This window comes from Cryptomeria japonica, chromosome 4, assembly GCF_030272615.1.
Source record: "Cryptomeria japonica chromosome 4, Sugi_1.0, whole genome shotgun sequence".
Classification (NCBI taxonomy): Eukaryota; Viridiplantae; Streptophyta; class Pinopsida; order Cupressales; family Cupressaceae; genus Cryptomeria; species Cryptomeria japonica.
Genome location: NC_081408.1, coordinates 651,604,708 through 651,613,140, shown reverse-complemented (window position 1 = coordinate 651,613,140; position 8,433 = coordinate 651,604,708).

Genomic DNA, 8,433 nt, shown 5'->3' with positions numbered 1-8,433 from the left:
TCCCTCCAAGACTAGCTTCAAAATCTAATATTCTTCAATCTCTAAGAGATCACCAACTACTTGTCTGCCTCTGCCAACTCAACAAATTCATCTACAATTGTCAAATCTTATCACATATGTCCAAACTTATTGACCGCCTCTCATTTGGTCATCTTATTTTCCCTCCAAAACTTCAATTTGGAAACATTCTAAAAAGATCATAACTACAAGCTTATCAGATTTTGTCTTCTGTTCACAACTGTTAGCATTAATTACATCTTTCTACCTTTTTATTGTCTCTATGTTTGAATTGCTATATTTAGCAATCTCTGTCTATCAAATCTTCCTGAAAATCCTCTCAAGATGCACACCTAACTGTAATAGATCCACCATTAATGCATTATCCATCCTTTTGCACTGATTGGATCAACAACTGCCTTATTTGAATGCAAAAACACCACCAACACCGACTTCAACATTTCAACATTTATATTCGATCACCTAGAATCCACATGTCATCCTAATCATCATCCAGAGCGCTCAATCAAGTCTGGTCAACCACCATGAGGGCCACTGAGTCTATGGGCTTGCAAACGTGGCACCAAAAATATCTCTGTCGATCAAAAAGTTAATTAGGATTTATCGAAAACCCTATCGCAAAGTTTGGTAACTAACGTGTTGTGTTATGCGCACATGAAAGAACCCTTCTTCATGGTTTCACTGGTAGTTAAAACTTTTTGGCAATCGATCAATGAAATGGCAAAACCAGCCATCAAATTTCGCAATTTCGCAAGCTACTATACCACCATACCCATCAACTTCGCAAAATGGAAAAAACTACAAAACATTCATGGTTTCACAAGAAATTGACATTCTCTGGCGGTCTCCTTCACGAAATGGAAAAGTCACATTTTCTTGCTTGGTAGTCACATATTCTTTCACCATGCGGTAACTGTTTATGTATTTCACAGTTTCACTGGCGGCTCCATCTTCCTTGGTGGTTACCTTGCGAAATGGCGAAAAGTCATTAATCATCCTTGTTGGCCCCATTTTCCTTCACCACGTAGTCCATCTCCTTTCATCATTTCACAAAGGGCCAACGTCAAATAAGATATTTGACCACGAAATGGAAAAAACTTCCAATCTTCCTTGTAGGCCCCACATGAATGCATCATCCCCATAGACCAATCAAAACGAACCACCTAGATGACGATGAAGCTTGAGGATGAAGTGGACCCCTCCATTTTGCAATTTCAGAGAGGGTTGAAGTCAACAAAAAGTGTTGAAAATGAAATGACAAAAGAGTTTTTGATGGTAGTAAAAATCATGTGCCTTATATGTGTTTCATGGTATCGCAAAATAAGTTAGTCAGTGTATAAATCAGTCTGTAAAATAGCAAAGAATACAAACCTTCATTTTATACGCTTTTCATAGCTTTGCACCCCTCATTAGTCAGTGAAGAGAAATGTTTGCGATCCAACGATAATCCCTAACCTGCGTGTTATACACTTTTTCTATTTCAGAGCTTCTCAGGTTAGAATGAAATGTTGCCCAACAAAATGGCGATGATGATAACCATGTGTGTTATGCACACTCTTGTCTTCTTTCATTGTTTTGTAGAAGCCAATGATCAATGCAGAGTGTTGTTTGTGAGATAGCGATAGTGATAACATGATGTGTTATGCACTTATCCTTGCAACTAGGTGTGACAAACATGAACTGTAACATCATGCGACTAACATGACATGTAACATTATGTGACTAACACGACGTGTTAGTCAAACTGCAACCATACTTTTTCTAAATCAATTCACCTTGTCCAATGCTTTGATCACACTTTGACCTGTGTCTCCTTTATCCATTTTCACATACTCCATATTTTCCTTCTATATCCTTGAGTGAGACTAACACGTTGTGGTGACTAACACTGTGTGTAATTGAGTGTGACTAACATGATGTGTTATACACTTCTGCACCTACACCTTTTCTGAGTCAGATCAGTTTGATCATTCCCTGTAGAACTTTATGACCCATTTCTTCTTTGTCCAAAAGCATGACCAATTAACACATCCCATGCTTCTATATCTTTCTCTAAAGCACATACCATGTTGCAACTATGTCCAGTGCATCATCTTATCTACAACCTACAATATGACCTTGTTGATATTAAGGGCAACACAATGATCTCTTTTGCAACTTCATCAAATCATCCCTGCACACACACATGTTGACATCAATGAAAACTTCAATGCCAATAATATTCTATCAACAACTCTTTTATCTCCTCTAGTTGTTCTTCTTCATCCTTTGGATTTTTAATCTTCTTAGGAACTAAATAAAAACACATATTCTCATTTCTTATCCCATCTAGGAATTTCCTTCCATCTACCAAACAAATTCTAGCATTAGTACAAACTTCTCTCTTCAAAGGTTCCTCCAAAGGAAACAAGGTTTGTTTCATCCCATTTGCAACCATGGTATATATATTCTTCCTTCCATCATGCATTGCTTGTCTATCATATTTCCAAGGTCTACCCAACAAGAAATGACATACATCCATAGGCATAACATCACACAAAAATTCATCATGACAAGATCCAATCTTCAATTTTACCAAACATTGTTCACTTACTTATACCTTATGATTATCCTAAATCCATGCTATTTTATAAGGCTTAGGATTCTTTAATCTCTCCAAATTTATCTTATTCACCATCTCTTTCAAAACAAAGTTATCTGTACTACCACTATCAAAATTACAACTTTACAACACTTACTAGCTACTTTGCATCTTGTCTTGAACAAATTCTTCCTCTATAAGGGTTCTTGCTTACCTCTGATATGGTAAAATGCTCTTCTCATCATTAGCAACTCTCTATCCTCTAGCTTGTTAGCTGATATGGTAGTGTAGACGTATAAAAATGACCACATATAGGTAGGTTCTTCTTCTGCCAATGTTTCTCTTCCATGATTCTTTGTCTTCTTGCATTCAAAAGAACGATGTCCTTCTCCTCCATATTTAAAGTAGGTTCCTCTAAACATTCTCTTTTCCTTTCTTTTGTCTTCTTTTCCATAACCCTCATTCTGGTAACCATCATTTTCTTTTCTCTGATAATTTTTTTTGTCATCCCTCCTGTATGAATTACCATCTCAGCTAGCTTCCTTGTCTTTGTTCTGATCCGCACAGGGCCCTCTTCCTTTGATATAGGTCCTTCCTCTTCTACCTCTTTGCTTCTGCTCATGTCTTTTGTTCAAATTCTCTTCTTCTTTTAGGGCATATTGATAAGCTTCCTCAATAATTTGCAACTTGATTTGATTGAGTTCATCCTGTATAGACATCCACAACCTATTCAAATATCTAGCAACTTGTTCAATATCATCATCAGTATGTTCGGATCTGATATTCAACTTGTAGAATGCTTAAATATATTCCTTCACACTAGACTCCTTCTGCTTCAGGTTTTGCAACTTTTGAAATAGATTTAATTGGTAATCAGTAGACATGAACTTCAATTTCAACTTGTTAACCATCCGCTCCCAAGATTTAATCTTCTCTTTACCTCTTCTTTGTCTATTTACCTGCAAATGTTCCCACCAAAGAGATGCATGTTCTTTCAACTTAATAAAAGCATAATTTACCTTCCTATCTTCTATGATGTCCTTAAAATTAAAATATGTTTCCATCTTTGTGATCCAATCAATCAATTCATCTGAATCTAACTTGCCATCATAATCTGGTGGGTTAAAATATGGTCTGGTATTTACTCTAGTCAATACTTTTAGAAATATCTCTTCTTCAGGATCGATTGCCAATTGATTTGCTCCTTCTTCTCCTGCCTCTACTTCCTCTTCATCATCGCTCACATCTTCAACATGTCAACCTCTTCTCTGGGCAATTTCAATAGCTTCCCATCGGGCTGCAAATCCTCTCAACATTTATATCATAGTAGGGTTTACATTTCCACTCACTCCACCACCTCTAGCATTTCTCTCATCCATCTTCACGCAAGTCCTCTATAGCTACAAGTTAGATGCTTAATTATACCACCCACAACAAAATTCTTACAGTAATATGCAATCTCCAGAATGAAAACTCACTCTGATACCACTTGGTGCAGCCACGATAGGAGTAAGTCCTCAAAGAGAACAGTTTGGACCGTGTAGCAAATGAAACACAACACAAACAACTCAATGTGATGGAGGCAATGCAAAAATAGACTTATATTATATAAAATAATTCAATTGCAACTGGTTGACAACATGTGGGCTTACAAGATTCGGCACATAGGCCTGATTACAAACATGCTCAAATACAGTATCTGAGCTCAAGCAAGAATGTGAGCCAACTCCAGATCTCCTAATCTTCTATATTTATCTAACTTGTATCTAACTGCTTGATTACATTGATTTATATAATATTTATAGCTCAAGGATGATCCACGTCGTCCCAAGATGACAACAACTGTCGATGAAGAAGATGTAACGTGTAAAACAACAAGGTCAGCCTCCGCTAAAAGAATCCCTCCATAAACAACATAGAATGATGTGCAGACCTTGTTGGTTGAATATTTTGTCAGTAGCATACCAACAACAAAATATATAATTCACACACAACTAAGTTGAGAAATTAATCTCTCCTCTCAACAAGGGGAGGTTCCCTTTGAAATTACATCTCTAATTAACAAGAAACTAAAATCTGTGGGCAAGTTTCAGGCATAAAGCTCTCTTTTTTTAGAGTTTATGTATTTTCCCTCCACTTGTTACAATTCTCTATCACTTATGATACTTGAAGAAATGAACAAACTAATTCCAGTAATTATACCCAGACTTACAATCAAGAAGCACAAAGTCTTTCTTAAATGTAATTGTAACTAAACTAATTATTACAAATGATAAGAAATTTAACTTGCAGCTCAAAGTCTTCAAGTGTAATTTCCCAATCCTTAAAACTACAAGTAATAGCAACAATACAAAGCCTACCACTAATCACTTAACAGTAGAAAATTTTCCAAATATATTGTTAGCTCAAAGTCTATTCAACACACTTGGCAATATCTTTCAATAACATAGACAAATTTGCCACAAAATTCTATTATATATAAGAATGATTGTGAGAACTAAACATAGGATTAATTCCAATCACAACCACAATCTTCTACTTCACTCAAAGTTGAGGTTTAAAGAATTGCTTTCTTATATTACTTTGAATCCAATTTTACATCCAAAAAGCTTAGTCTTAGTTGGCACAAAATTTTGATAGAGTTTTGCTAAGTATTTAAAAGATAAATATTTACAAATGAGGCTCGTCTATAAATAGGAGAGAAAACGAGAAAAAGGTGGGCATAATTGATTAATTTGACTGCACAGTCCCACTTGACTACAACTATAACATAAAGGGAGAATGCAATTGCGAGAAAAATTATAGCATCTAAAAATGCAACTACATTAAAAATGCATGTACATGAAAAACTAAGTGTCAAAAAGGGAACACTTTATTCATCTTTCTCCTCCTCATTAGATTTAAATTATTCAAATTTAGCCAAGATGGATTTCATTTCAGCTTCATCTGGTAGGGTGATGGAACTTGATATAGCATTGATCCAGAATACAACATCTTCGATCTTCACATGCTGCTTCTTTCCATCCTTGAGCAAAGAGGCAAGCAAGTCTAAACCAACCTGTATTTCAAGAAGCTTATCAAAAGCATTCATAGTGAATCCTGCTCTGACCAACGTGAGATTAAAGAGTGGAATTCTTGGATGATGGTATCACTTGTGACCAATTTCTGATTATCCTTATCATATAATAAGAAAGGGATATTAACTATTCTTGTTGAAATTTGATCAATATCATTATCACAACTTAATATCACCTTCAAGATCTGTGACCATATACTTGATCAATTCATTTTTGTGTGCTAGTAGAGACAAAAACTTGAACATACTTTTCTCTTTTTTCTAGCACTTTATTCTCTACAAGGAAACCAATGTTCAAGTCCTCCATCTTTCTCCACAACTAAAAGTTCCTTTAATTCTCATCTATCTATTGTGTGAAAGTAGTTTTGATTCCTTGTACTTGACTTTGCATGATTTCAAAGTATTTCAATAGCTTTATGGATGAATCTAGGAGGAGGAAGCCTTCAAATTTCAACCTTTCAATCCATTGATCCACCACTCAACCCTTAACCCCCACTTGTTCCATTATTTTGAGTGCTTCTATATGGATGGATGAAACAATTGGTTCTACTTGTTGAGAGGTCTGGGTCACTTTGATCAAAACATTGGTTAGTTTCTCAAACTTTTCCTTCAATTTCATCTTTTCAACACGTTCTTCATTAAGTCTTCTCATGATAGCCTCATTCACATCTCTTGAATCCTACTTCATGCTCTCATGAGTTTCTTCTGCAAGCTCAACAATTTGAACTGTATAATCTGCAAGCTGAATGTTCTCTTTGGTTTTACCTGCAACTAATACAATTACTTCAGCATATTTTCTTTTACTTACAGGATCAACCAACACCCTTGATACTGTCTAAAGCTTCTTGGTCACCTTTGCCTTTGAAGGAGCTAACTATTTGAATTCAAATTCATCTGGTGAGACAACTTGCTTCTTCCTTTTTGGTGCCACTATGTCCAACCAAGGAGGTAAGACTGATTGTGTGGTTGGAGTAGTGACCTCCACTTGTGTAGCCGTAGGCAAACTAGTAGGTGTCTGACTTGAAGATACTGTTTCCGTTGATGGTCCCACTTGTACCAAGGTCGTTGTAGCAATATGCATCATAGGAGTAGTCACAAATGAAATTGTACAAACTGATACTAGTGGTGGCAGTGGCATAGAAGTTGGTAACACATTAACTATCCCAACTGTTGTATCTACTAGTGGCGTTGATGTAATAACAGAAGTTGTTGTTGTAGAAATGACAATTATGCTCACCAGGGGTGGAGTTTCTGTCATGGTAGAAAAAGTAAGCAGATTTACTACCTATTGCTCCTAACTAATTTATTCCATGGCTTCATCAAAATTCAAGATTGATGACTCAATCATGGAAGTTGGAATGTCATCAAAGCTAGGAATGCTAGAAAGAGTAACAAATTCTTCATTTCCCCCTTGTTGACCTTTTTCATCATCCAGCTCAATATCTTCTCTCACTTCATCATGTTCTTGCACTTCATCAGAATCAGAGTCAATAGAATGAATCTCAACATGAACAAGTGATGATGTCTGAGAGGTTGTAGGAGTAGAAATTTCCCCTTCTTCTTGTACTTCTCCAGCATGAGGAATTTCTCCCTCTTCTTATTCTTGTTCTTTTTCCTCGGTTTGATCAGGGCCTTGGGTTGATTCATGTGTCATGGGCGCGGAGGAGGATTCTCCTCTCTTTGGGCATTTAACTGTGAATTTGAATTTTGGTGACTTTCCCTTAGATTTTGTTGGAGAAACTGGTGGTGGGGGTACCTGAGTATCTTCTTAATTCTTGGTTCTTAACTCTAAAGTCTTCCCCACTTGACCATCATTATCTTCCTAACCTGAGCTAGTAGGAAGTGGTTTCATTTGAATTCCCTTTTTTAGTAGCCATTGGTTTGTATTAGCCATAATAGGCGCAAACCTCTTTGAAATTAATTTGCTTTCTTTCTTTGACCATTGAATTAGAGGTAAAGGAGTATCAACAATTTTCCGCTCATAGTACACATGATCCACTATATCATTTATATATTCCATGGTGTCTAAAATCTTAGCCAATTCCAAGTTCTCTATTTTCTCTAATGTAAGATGACTATAGTCCATCCTTCTTACATCTTCATCACTTTTACAATCCGGCCAAACATCATCAAGCCTAAGTACATGCACATAACTCCTCTTTATTTTGCCTCTCATGTTGTGAAAATCAAAGTTCTCTCGAGCTTTAAACCTCCTCATTGTGACCCATAACATTTCGTTCTCCATATTCTTGGCCTTGGTCATGGTAAGCACTAATATTGACCAATAGATAGGCCATTTGAGACCTGTCTTATGAGCAAAAGCTTGTTCGACATCCACATGTACCAATTGATGAAACAATTCCATGAGGGCAATCTTATCTAATGGGTATCGAGGCAATATGAACAGTTCACCTATGAAGCATCCAATGTGGATATATGTAAAAGTAGGAAATTGTAAGAACACACAACCAAAAGAAGACACCATGTCATATGCTACTTATGAAATTCTCTCCTTGTGTAGATTCTTGTTGAACAAACATCTCCACACTGCGAAGAAAGCATCTCTGACTCTTCAGAAATGAGATCCCTGATTATTGATGGTTAGATGATCATAATAATCCCAAACAGGTAACAACCTTCTATCTCCTTTAGTAGACAGTCCTAGATATTACCTCATTGAGGCAGCTGCATACACAAGATATGAAGCCATATAAAATTTCAATGATGTTTTGACTTGCTTTAGCTGAATACATAGAGC